Source organism: Canis lupus, chromosome 20, assembly GCF_003254725.2.
Source record: "Canis lupus dingo isolate Sandy chromosome 20, ASM325472v2, whole genome shotgun sequence".
NCBI lineage: Eukaryota > Metazoa > Chordata > Mammalia > Carnivora > Canidae > Canis > Canis lupus.
Genome location: NC_064262.1, coordinates 13,937,287 through 13,951,117, shown reverse-complemented (window position 1 = coordinate 13,951,117; position 13,831 = coordinate 13,937,287). Strand labels below are relative to the sequence as shown.

Below are 13,831 nucleotides of genomic sequence, written 5' to 3'. Positions count from 1 at the left end.
ATGCCGCTTGGTAAAAAATCTTATCCATTTTAAGTAGTTGTGGAAAACCAAAGGGGCCTTAAATGGGTGTTGGAAAATGGAAGTTATGGAAACTGAAATCTTAAAGCCAGGTTTTACATTAATTGTTTCTTTCCTTCCCCCTTTAATTATTAAAAAATGGTGATGGCTAAAATTTTATATTTTTGGTAGGAGTATATCTATAGTGCTATCATCCCATGATTAAATGAAATATTTTGTATAGGTACATAAATTTTTCATCAAGAAGAAGAACAAGAATAGATACTAAAAAGCAAAAGACGTGGATGCTGCTGGATATTTTTGTTTTCATCTCCAGAACTCCTCCTCAGTCCTCCTACCCTGTTCTGTTTCCTGGGAAGTTAATGCTATAGACTGTATCAAAGAACTCCTTTATCCTAGGATAGGATTGACCAATGGGAAGTATCTGCAAAAGATATGATGGAAGGAGGAAATTGAGGTCAGAGTATGTATTACTTAGATTCCTGCAGAGTCTATTTAAACACCACAGCTCTGACTGCAGAGCCCCCTCTTACTACTATAGTTGTATTTTCTAGGTTCTAGTAACTGCTTCATCCTCTTGCCTCTTTGGATCTGACTGACATTAGCGACTCAGTTCTTGCTAGCCCTGACGTGCTTCACCCAACCTTTCTGGTTTTCCTCAATTGCTCACATTTTGTAAATAGTTCTTCCCTTAATATTTCCTCAGATATATTTCAAATACACCTTGTTTAAAGGTGAAATCTATTTCCTGTGGATAATCTGAAGGATATAAGCACAGAATAGACAAAATATTAAATGTTAGATATTATTTTTTCTTCTACCTCTTCAGTATGAAACATTAAAAGTTCCAGGTAAAATAGATGTCACTGTCATAGAAAATGTTGCCAATATTATGTTCCTGTATGGCAATTCAGTCCTAATTTTGATGAGAGGGTAATATGAAAATAAATGGATCTTCTCTGAAAAAGAATTCTTATTTTTCAGATTATTAAAGAGTGTAGGGTTTGGAGACAGAAGATCCTGCTTTAAGTCTTTTAATAAGATTACTGTGTGACCATAAGCAAGTCACTTAACTTATCAACTTCTTCATATATGAAGTGGGAATTAATAATATCTACATTATACCACCATTATAGGGTTCAAATAATATAAGGAAAGCACAAGTGCTTTGCAAGTGGTAAACATCTTATATATTAGTTGCAAATGTTATTATGCTTCACAGTTCTTCAAGCAAGGGTAAATTGAGGGTGTTCATTAATTTTGATTAGCTGTCACTGTCTGGAATTGTATATTCATGCTGCCTCCTGCCCCCAATGTCCTGCAAGCTCCCTGAGAGCTGGGACTGAGTCTCTTGGATCACTACTGTCTTGGTGGTTTCTTGTCCATCCCTGGCACTTAGTAAGTACTCAAATATTCAAGAATGAATTAAAGACAGAGAAAGTAAGAAAACAAGGAGAGAGGACAATGGATGACAGGAAGAAAGAAGGGGAATGAAGGTGGGCATTTTGAAAAAGGCGACAGTGCAGTGCAAATCTTACTCCCTAAACTGCAGCCTAATGTTACTTGTAGCCTAATGCTATCCTTCCTAAGAGACAGTTTAAAATGATAATAATGAAAATAACAGCTAACAATCTTTGCCTAATAACTATTATGTACTATGCAGTATTATTTTTAATAGTTAATTCTTAAAACAGTTTTATAAGATAGCACTAATGTATGATCTTTTCATAGATAAGGAAACTGAGGTTGGGTATGGTTAATTCACTCGCCTAAAGTAATACAATAAGTGGTGGAAAAAGATGAAAGTCTTAGCTAGAAAATCTAACTCAGAGCATGTATCATACTATTTATTCCATGTTCACTCTTCTTTTAATTTTTATTTCAAGAAGTACTAGAAAAAAGTGCAGTGAAGATAAATTATTGAAGCAGATTGTGTTACAGGAAAGTAAAAAGGAGCCTCCTAAAAAGTGTCTTACAAAAGGAAAGAGGAAGAAGTACAGTATAAGGTCAATGGATAGAAGATACTGTAATATGCTATCAGACTGCTTTCATATCAATTCTATAAATAAATTATCTTTGCAAATATTCAGTTAAAAAAAAGCGGACATTATTTAAAGACATGGCCAGGTAAAATGACAAATGGCATACAACTTCAATTTTTCTCAGGCATGCGAGTTTTAGCTGAATAAACATAAAAGAAATCAATCTACATGGTGCAAATGTGTGGGGGGAATGACCCAAGACCTATGTCAGCAATAATAAAATCCATCTACTATTCTAAAACAGTCAACTCATTGTAAGTGGATGCTCAGACCAGAGAGAGAAATGCATGTTGGGAAACCCAAGAACCTCATCCAGTTAGTTCTAAGGGCAAACTCTCTGGAAAAACAGTTCATAAAAAGATTGCAAGATAAACTGAACAGAGGAATCCTAATAAGGACAAACTATTTGCTTTTGTCCTTCTGTTTATGATCAGCAGCAATTCCAGATCTCAGCCTGATTTCCAAATATTAATTATCCTCTGAAAATTCCAGGAAGCAATATTTATGTTGTGATGTTACAGACCACACCTGCACAGCAAACTATCAGCACAAACTTCATAAGTCAAAGTTGGCGAAGAGATATTTTGAGTAAAATTAGGGGTCACTCCAAAATTAATGCATCATTTCCTAAGCTTAGCAATCTTGGTGTAAGACATGCAGCAAAACAAAGAATTAGAGATTTTTGGAATCTTGAATATCATCTAATCTAGACCTAAAATAATAGTGACCCATGAGCCAGATGTGATCCAGGGATAGATTTGTTTGGCTTGCATTTTTTAAAAAAACTTGAGTTAGCTGCTAATGTTTAAAAATTGGAGAACTCAAAAAGTGAAAAAATCTGGATTTCTCTTGAAAATGTGAAATATTAGACAGCACTGGTTCATTATTCCTGAATGAAAACAATCTGCTAGATTGAAAAGGGGTGATCCCTACTGGACAGGGAAGCTTTCTTAAATTGATACAGTCCCTACCAGGCCTCATTACCTTGTCCTCATTCTATTTCATTCATTTATACTATTGGCCTGGTCTCTGTGGTCTAACATTTCCATTTTACGAATAAAAGAGAGTCTCTGTAGTTTAATCAATATCATAGAAATAGGGCAGCCAGGTGGCTCAGCGGTTTAGCGCCGGCTTCAGCCCAGGGCCTGATCCTGGAGACCTGGGATCGAGTCCCACGTCAGGCTCCCTGCATGGAGCCTGCTTCTCCCTCTGCCTGTGTCTGTACTTCTCTGTGTCTCTCATGAATAAATAAGTAAAATCTTAAAAAAAAATCATAGAAATACCTACTGTGTTAGGATTGGCTCTAGAACCCAAGACTTGTGGACTCTGAGATGTTAACCATCGGTTTCATGTGCTCTTTGCAATCTAACAAGGACCTATAAACACCCAGAGCATTCAACCTGCTGTGTCCCTCAGGGGCTTACTACCTCATACCTTACATTAGAGTCATTTTCTATATGTTCAATTGGCCCTTTATTCCTGTATTCATTTAGTAGTTATTGAACATTGCCTATATACCAGATAATATGCCAAATCATGGAGATACAACAATGAACACAATTCTGTACTCTAGTGGGCAAGATAGACAAGTCTTAGCTCTTTGACTATCTTGCAAGCCTTTAAAAGACAGGATCCAACCGGATTTACTTTTGAGATAAAACTCAGCATGACAGTATAAATATGTAAATGTCCAATAAAATACAGAACAGATAAAGGAATTTTTTGTTCATTCATTTTTCACAAAAAACTAAGAAGGAAGCATGGCAGAGATTATCTCCATTAGCTAACCAGTTAATCATGACCCTGAGATTAAATGTCTTGGCCATAGTTTATAAGTGCTAGAAAGAGATACTTTTCCATCCATCCCTAATCAAGACAAACATCTTTCTATAAAGAGGTTTTTACCATTAAGTCACGATGAAGCATAGCAGTACTGTATGAAGAACACTACATTCTATTTCTCTTTTACTCTATCACATGGATTCTGGTTCTAGAGCAATGCTGATGAGCTAGTGATTTTGGAGAAATCACTTAATAATTTTCAATTTCTTCATTTATTAAACATTAGATTGGAGAAAATGAAGTCCAGTGTTCTTCATTTGAGTAAAATTCTATAATATTTAGGATATAATTAAAGAACTTTATTTATTAAAGTAATACTACAGATTTATTCATTTCTTGTTGGATTTATGCTCCTAATAATGTCTAGAGCTTATTGTGTGCTGGCAGCTTAAATAAACTATAGCTAATGTGGTTTCATAATTGAACTATGATAAATTTAGGCAGATACTCAATGTTGATTCATTTTTAATGGAATAATGATGGCTCCAATGTGTCGATGCCCGCTTCATAGGATCATCATTGGAATAAAAATATCAGTATCTCATTATATTGTTTTAACTATTTTGATTACACTTTGACTTACAATGAAAATGAGAAATTTTAAATTACCAAGCTCTTTTTTAATTAGCTTAGTGTACAGTAAAGATCATTTCTTTTCATTTTGGAGCTCTTCAGTGGGTATCTTTGAATGTTGCTGGTTTATTACAATGATATCTTTTGTTTTTAAGATTTTATTTATTTTTTCATGAGAGACACACAGAGAGAGGCAGAGACATAGGCAGAGGAGAAGCAGGCTCTATGCAGGGAGCCTGATGTGGGACTCAATCCCAAGACCCCAGGATCACACCCTGGGCCAAAAGCAGATGCTCAACCGCTGAGCCACCTAGGTGTCTCAACAATGACATCTTTATTAAGTTTCTCTAGAAGCACAGGAAAGAAGAGTCCCACTTTACTTTAAAGCTATTTAATATTAATATTTTATAGGGAAATCAAAAGTTATATAGGCTCTGGAAGACTTAGAATATTAGGTTTTACTATGCACAGTGAAATGTTGATAGATGGGAAACTAGCTGAAGGTTCTTCAGGATAGCATTTTAGAAGGCTTTTAACTTCTAGGCAATATATTGAAATAAATCCCACTATGTATATATCCCACCCTTATGTCTCATATTTAGTCTTCTTCTTGGTACGTCATGGAAAGGGCCTATGTAATTCTTAGAACAAAGGAGTAAATGAAATATGATTGTTCTCAAGATGAAGGTCAAGCAATAGACATCTAGATAGGTATATAGGCAGCTTCTATGAAAGATGTAGCTCAGGCTCTCCCAAATTAAATCTCTTTAAATTAGGCCCAAGTTTTAAATGCTTCTAATTTGTTCACAGGACTTCTAAACAAAGCTATATTTAAAAAAAATTTTTGGCACTATTGTTCATCCATCACCAATACTTTTAGTTGTCTTCATATTCCAGAGTACTAATTTGATGTCCCCAGCAAATACCTAGTTCCTTTCCCATGTGTGACATTGTCTTACGATCTTTGTTGAAAGTTAATTGAATTTTCTACTTCTGTGAAATTCTGCATTTTGTAACTGGACCATAGGAATTTCACTTAAAACAAATAGGTCCTTCATTAATGAATTTTTCCAGTCCCACCACCACTACTCTAGTTACAAGTAGGTAACAAGCAAACTAGATTAACTGTACTGGCAGTGTTATAATTCACCTTTATTCTGCAGCTTACACTGAACCAGAAACAAAGACTCAGATAATTAGCAGGCAGAAGTTGGAGACAGGAAAATTTGCAGAGTTTTCTCCTCTGTAAAAATCCACAAAACTGAGCTAGAAAGAGGGAGGAGGGATTATAAATATAACTTAGACTGCAGGAGTGGAGAAACTGGAGTATTTGGAGTGGCAGGGAGGTAAAAGAACCCCACCTGGAAAAAGAAAACGGATTGGGAACTGAGTGAGTGATGGCCTCCAGGGTCCAACTTGTTGACCACTGACTATCTAAAGTCCCCAAATTCCCATGTTTCCCAAGATTCACAGCTGTTTTCCCTAGAGGATGGGGAATTGGTGGAGAAATGGATCCATGATCCAAGATGGGAGAGGACAGAACCCAATAAACATGGCCCCTGTAAACAAGAGTGCTGATAAGCATAGCAACATCATTTCATATGCTGTTTCCTTAAATGGCCTTCCCCTTTCCCACCTTCGAGCTTTTGCTCTTGTCTTCTACACCTATGATATCTTTCCTCCAAAGATTAGGGTGATCACACATACATTTCCCAGGACACTCCCAGTTTATTCTTATTGCATTAGTGTAATTATTAATAGGATCCCCTTTCTCTCTGCTCTCTCTCCTGTTGTCCAAGGATGAACAACAAATTATCATCTTACTAGGTCCATTTTTATCTTTAAAACTGTCTACCATCAATGTAAATTTAATTACTATCTCTTACAAAAAGCCTTCCTTAATTTCATAAGTTATCATTCCTCTCTTTTCTATGACTTCATAAATATTTGAAGGGATACAATAATATTCTGCTCTTATAAAATAGTAATTTGTGAGTATGTCCTTTCTCCTTCTAGACTTGTAGGGGCAGGACCTCATTCTTTGTAGTGTTATCCATGGTGACTTGTATGCAAATAGTTAATATATATTTCTCAAGTTGTTTTAAAATCATATCATTCCAATATCATAATTTTTGAATGTGAAAATCCAGAGACACATTTTCTGTAAAATTAATATTAGAATTAAATTACATTACAGGGCAGCCCGGGTGGCTCAGTGGTTTAGTGCCATCTTTGGCCCAGGGCATGGTCCTGGACACCTGGGATCAAGACCCACATCAGGCTCCTTGCGTGGAGCCTGCTTCTCCTCTGCCTGTGTCTCTGCCTCTCTCTCTCTGTGTGCCTCTCATGAATAAATAAATAATGTCTTAAAAAAAAGTTACATGTGCAAAATACTTAGCACATTGTCTCACATATAATAAATTTCATACTGGCAACTATTTTATGATTATAATGTTATATAATAATATATAATTAATATAAAATATAAAAAACATATGAATGTATAATTCCATTATAATAATATGTTATTATAGTTATTATAATAAATGATTATATTATGTACTTATGAAATGGTTGTTCCTCTGCATTGCCATTGCAATTTGTCATACATATATTACATTTTTTCATATATTATTCAGATCTATGTCACAGCTCAAGTACAAGATACACAGGACAAAGATAATGTTTTATAACAATTTTAGCATAATGCCTGCTTTACCCTAGAGTTGAAAAATATAAAACATAATGAATTTGATTTTTGTTGTATATGCACAATTGAATTTACTTTTGTAAATCAATAAGGGATTTGTATCCAGAATATGTAAAGTGCTCTCTCATAATTCAAACATAAAAAGACAAGTAATATAATTTTTAAAATGGGTAAAAGGTAATGTCCACAATAGCAAAAAAATGGAAAGAGCCCAGATGTCCATCGACAGATGTATATATATATATATATATATATATATATATACATATATATATATATATATATACATATATATATATAAATACACAGTGGAGTATTATTCAGACATTTGAATGAAATCTTGCCATTTGCAATGACATGGAAGGAGCTAGAGGGTTTCATGCTGAGTGAAATAAATCAGTCAGAAAGACAAATATCATGTTTTCACTCATTTGTGGAATTTAAGAAACAAAACAGATGGATATAGAGGAAGGGAAGGAAAAATAAAATAAGACAAAATCATAGAGGGACACAAATCATAAGAGACTCTTAACTCTAGGAAATAAACCAAGGGTTGCTGGGTCGGGGGGATGAGGTAACTGGGTGATGGGCATTAAGGAGGGCACTTGATGAAATGAGCACTGGGTGTTATATGCAACTGATGAATCGCTAAACTCTACCTCTGAAACTCTTATACTATATGTTAATTAATTGATTTAAAAATTTTAAATGGGCAAATGGTTTAAGTATACACTTCTCTGAAGAAGATACACAAATCACAAATGGTCAGTAATCACATGAAAAGATGTTCAACATCATTAGTAATTAGAGAAATGCACATCAAAACCATAATAATATACCAGTTCACATCCACTAGGATGGCTAAAATAAAAAAGACAGCCAATAACAAGTGTTGATGAGGATAGGGAAACTGAAACCTGCAAATGTTGCTGGTGGGAATGGAAAATGGTAGGTCTGCTTTGGGAAATAACTTGACTGTTCCTTAAACAGTCACACATAGAGTTATCAGATAATTTAGAATTCTACTCCAAGTTATATTCCCAAGAGAAAAGAAAACATACGTCTACATAAAGACGTGTATACAAATATTCAGGAAACAGTATTCACAATAGCCAAAAATTGGAAACAACACAAATATCCATCAGCTTCTGAAAAGAGAAACAAAATGTGGTATATCCAAATAATTGAATATTATTAGTCATAAAAAGGAACTCAGTACAATACCACAACAAGAATGAACTTCAAAGACATTACCGTTTATGAAAAAACAAGCACAAAAAAATCCATTATATTGTTATATTATTCCATATTTATGAAATGTTTGGAAAAGGCAAACATACAGAGACAGTGGAATAATGATTGATTAGGGTTTGATTAGGAGTGGGGAGTAACTGTAAATGGGCATAAGGTGATGGAAATGCTCTAAGACTAGGTAGCAGTGATGATTGTATAACTGCAAATACACTAAATTTCATTGACTTGTACACTTAAAATGGGTGAATTTAATGGTATGTAAATTATACTTCAATAAAGCTATTTAACAGAAATTGAATTGACAACCTATTGAATTCAGATTAGTAATGTAAAAAACCCTAGATGCATCTCTTACTTGCCAATCACCCTTTCCCTCAGTTTCCCAATCCAAGAGTGTTCTCCTTCCCTCTAATTAGGAAGAAATGCTACAGAGGTGTAGCAGATATAATATACCTTTGATGATTAAAGAAGGAAAGGGAGAAATGTGGAGTGAACTATAGAGAAATAAGGGGCCCAGTCTGCCAGTCAGTAACTGGGGTGACAAATCACCCCATCACTGGTGTTCAGTTCTCTCAACTTTAAAATGAAAGCAGACCTAGTTTGTTATGTTTGCGCATCCAAAAGCTGCACAAGGGGCTGGCCCAGCTAGCTACGGCTGATAGGATGAAGGGTAGACAGAAAACTGAGCCTGAGCCAATCAGACTCTCCAAGAGATTTTTGCTTTGGGACTCTAGGCCAATAACTATGTGCAGTTAGGAAAAGTCATGTCAACTCCTGCTCTTAGTCCAGTATTTTGGACCATTGATAATCTGAGAAATGCCAGAGGAAAACAATCCATAGCAAAGAGCAATACAATGAAGCAAACCTGAAGCAGAGGCAAACAATTTTGAAAGATGATGGCAAAGGCAGACTTAGTTTCTGCCAGCTTTCTGGTTCTTATGAAGTCAAGCAATTTCTGTGTCCTTTTCTTGGATTCCATAAAACCTGTTGAAATCCTTGTATAATAACTAATTTTTTGCTCTAACGTGAGTAGCAGGAACAGACATTAGGACCCTAACAGAGGGTTCCTAGTAATCAGAAGAATTCTGTCTAGAGAAGTAGTCATTGCAATGATTTCTACAGTATTTTCCAGCTCCTACACTTTCTTTAGACTTGATGCTACTTCCCAGCTTGCTTTTGGTACCCAAGCCCAGAAATGAGACAATGACTTCCTCACAAACGAGTTGTTAATTTCCCCCCATTAAAAGCTACTTTCACCTCAGTGAAATCACCTTTGAATTGACCAAACCAAAATATGCAAGGCTGAAACTTATAGCAATATGTGTCAAGATTTAAATACTTTACAAAATAGTTAATTTTTTAAGAAAAATTACACTCTTAAAACTTTTAGGTTAATGGCACCACTGAAATAGCAATGTTTCTAACTTTTGAGTTCTGAAAACAATATTATTCATTACCATGATCAAAAGTGGAACCTTAAGTGAGAGCTGGAGAAGATTTCCTCTAGTATGCCAAATAAATATTTGGGAATACTTATTGGGTGAGCCTAATATAATTACGAGGCTCATTTTACACCCCCCTCTTTTAGTGTAAGCATGATTTTTTTTTGTAAGCATGATTTAAAAATTAAGGCAACCAAGGTAAAGGGTGGGATTCTGTGATCTACAATAGTTGGCAAAAACACCTCAGCAATCACTCATTAAAAGCCACTCCTTCCATCTCAGCCACCTCTATTCTCTTGCCCTCTATAGTTTCTAATCTTTAAAATTGCACAGTAGCTCCCAAGAAGGGAGGTCAAATTTTAATGATTAAAATCCAACTATACCATTCTGCCTCCCTCCTGCTTCATAGAAAAGGATTTTTTTCAATGGCAGGCAGATGCAAATCACCACATTATCCCATTTTACTGGGCCTAAATGATTTTATGTGCTTCCTAAAGAAGGAGCTAATGCATCCCATAAATAAAACAATCAAAGTTTAAAGCCACCAATCTGTTTTTTCACCAGACCACCCACTCTGACTTTATGGCTGGACTGGAAATAGGAAATCAGGCATTTTAACTAATCACACAGAACCCATGAAATTATCTTTACCATCCTGTTGAGTCATGAGAATTTAGAACTACCACATGTCTTTGCTGGGTATCACAGAAAAATCACTAGAACACAGTGCCTGAACTTAAATTTCGAAATTAATTACCTATCTAGCAGAAGTTCATTTATGCTGTGGAGCAGTGAATCTCAACCAGTGGTGATTTGGTCCCTCAGGGGCATCTGGCAATGCCTGGAGACAACTTGAAGAGGGAAGGATACTATTGTTACCTGTTGGGTGAAGAATGGGGATACTGTTGAATATACTATGTCTAAATTTTGGTTCAGATGTCAAGACACATGCATATGGCACACACACACACACACACAGAGTATGAAAAGGTTTATCGCTCACACAATGAAACTTCTTAAGAGAATGCAGGGCAGGTGCCCGAGACAGTTTTAAAATGGTTTGGGTTTTTATTGTAGTTAGGGCGAGCATTCTCATCCTTCAGGCTGGTTCAGGTGTGGGACGAAACAGCAAGGAGGAATGGTGGACCTTGAAAGTTGTCAGTGGTCAGCCATCAAAAATGGAGTCAAATTCTTATTACATCGTGCAATACAGGACAGTCCCCATAACAAAGTTTCTCCAGGTTTGAATTTCAATAATGCTGGGGTTGAGATACCATGTGCTGCAGCTGGGGTGGTCTGATTCAGATTATACATAGGTTAGTGGCCATGTAGATGCTGTGGCACCTCCCAGATAGCCCCCCTGAGGAGCCAGGCACTCACTCCTCCAGCTATGCAGGCTGCTGACTGCTCAGAGTAGAATCCCTCTGCTGGAACTGCCCTCAGCCAGTAAAGGGAACCACTTCACTCAAAGTAATGCCCCTTTCCTGGGAGCATCCCACAACCAGTATCTGGCTGGGTAGGCAGGCTGTGAGGGTACAGATGCCCTGCCTCCTTCTTCAACTTAAGCCGACTCTGGGTGGGGGGGCAGCTAAACTCCAGAGTTCCCCGTAGTAATCCACTGAGACCTCTGTGGTAATTGCATCTCTGTTCAGTTTCTTCTTTTGCCCAATCCTGCCTCCCTCTCATTGTCACATATGTTGTTCCTATTCTGCAATTCCCAATAAACCCATTGCACACCAATCTCTGTCTTAGAACTTATTTCCCCAGGAACTTGAACTTCCTTAACCAGACCTGAGTGACAAATAAAATTCACATCGAGACCAGACCATATATGCAAATATATGTTCTCTCTATATGAATAAAATTAATTTTTGCAAATTGATACTAACCATTATCATGAAATACCCTGATATTTCCTATTCTACTCCATTTTGTTTTTAATTTTTTTTAATTTTTTAATTTTTAAAAAAGATTTATTTATTTATTCATGAGACACACACACACACACACAGAGGCAGAGACACAAGCAGAGGGAGAAGCAGGCTCCTTGCAGGACCCCAGTGAGGGACTTAATCCCGGATCCTGGGATCACGACCTGAACCAAAGGCAGCCGCCCAACTACTGAGCCACCCAGGTGTCCTCATTTTGTTGTTTTTTAATGCTGTCCCTGAGCCAATACATGGATCTCACAACCTGCTAATCATTCTTGATCTGCAGACTGAAAAGCATTTACTGAGATGTACAACCAGATTAACTCTTTTGGCGGACAGTACTTTTTAAGATGTAACCAATTGTTTTTTATTCTCCCTGACTCAATTTGTTAGGCCAATTTGGATCCAAAGACTTGATTAGTTCTCTGTGTGTAATCACAGAGTAAAAAGTCTCAACTATAGTCTACTGTTAAAGTCTACTTTCAATCATGTTTTATAAATCCAACTAAGGCTAACAGATTGTAAACCCTTGCCCAAACCTACTCTAACATTTAGTCTTGTCATTATTGCATCATAAGAACCAACTAGCTGCAAAGCTGCAAGAGCTGATTTTCTTCAGGAGGTCAAATTCCCCTTACAAACCTGACTTACATAGTTTTCCTTTTGTTTAATTTCTTTTTATTTATTTATTTACTAAATTCAATTTGCCAACATATAGTATAACACCCTCTCATCCCATCAAGTGCCCTCCTCAGTGCCCATTACCCTGTTACCCAACCCCCCCGCCCACCTCTCCTTCCGCAACCCTTTGTTCGTTTCCCAGAGTTAGGAGTCTCTCGTGGTTTGTCTCCCTAATTTTTTCCACCCAGTTCCTCTCCTTTCCCTTATAATCCCTTTCATTATTTCTTTTTTTTCTTTCACTATTTATTATATTCTCCATATGAGTAAAACCATATGATGATTGTCCTTCTCCAATTGACTTACCTCACTCAGCATAATACCCTCCAGTTCCATCCACGTCAAAGCAAATGCTGGGTATTCATAATTTCTAATGGCTGAATAATATTCCATTGTTTATATATATATATATCACATCTTCTTTATCCATTCATCTTTTGATGGACACCGAGGCTCCTTCCACAGTTTGGCTATTGTGGACATTGCTGCTATAAACATTGGGGTGCAGGTGTCCCGGCGTTTCATTGCATCTGTACCTTTGAGGTAAATCCCCAGCAGTGCACTTTCTGGGTCATAGGGTAGCTCTATTTTTAACTCTTTTAGGAATTATACACAGTTTTTCAGAGTGGCTATATCAGTTCACAGTCCCACAAACAGTGCAAGAGGGTTCCCCTTTCCCCACATCCTCTCCAACATTTGTTGTTTCCTGTCTTGTTAATTTTCTCTATTCTCACGAATACCTTCTTTTAGGAGATGTGTGAGGTAGTATCTTTCTTTTCTGAAATAGAGCAAAGAAAAACTCTAATGAGGTTACAACAAAGGAGGTTTTACTAGATAGTTTCCAACATACAAGAAGAGTGATTGAAGAGGCAATAAGTTGATGTGTGTGCCTCTTGTCTTATAAATACCATTTGCAAGAACAGACAGAAGTCATATCTGCAGAGGGTATAGTGCCTCTGGGAGGCGGATTCACGAGAAGGTGAAGAAAAGCCACAACCAAAACTCCAGAAAAGGACAGTGATGAAAGAAAACTCAGAAATTGTCCAGTGCCTTCCTTTTTCCAGAGAGAGAAACTGAGGCCCAGGTCAGGTAAGAGACTTACGTAAAGACACATTATCTGATGGAAGAAGAACCTAGAAATTCACTGCTACCTTTTCCTGATGCTCTTTCTACTACATCATGGGACTTCCAGTAGTGGAGATTTTCTTTTTATCAGCAATATCTTGTTCTTTATGATTTCCCAGGAGATTTATTCAAAATAAGCTCAAAAGAAGAGGTGGGATTATTTTCCATTCAAAATATACCTACCACAGGGTTTGCTGCCAACATTAATAATACTTT

At 36.6% G+C, this 13,831-nt stretch overlaps 1 long non-coding RNA gene across 1 annotated transcript in view; it reads right to left on the bottom strand.

Moving 5' to 3' along the window:
* LOC112662724 (uncharacterized) overlaps positions 1-13,831 on the bottom strand; it is a 99,728-nt gene that overhangs the window by 84,016 nt on the left and 1,881 nt on the right. Inside the window, exons 2-3 of the long non-coding RNA XR_007404346.1 lie at positions 12,797-13,268; positions 10,639-10,760 (exon numbers count right to left, since the gene is read on the bottom strand). This is a non-coding gene — a long non-coding RNA (uncharacterized LOC112662724). The remainder of the gene's footprint in view (positions 1-10,638; positions 10,761-12,796; positions 13,269-13,831) is intronic.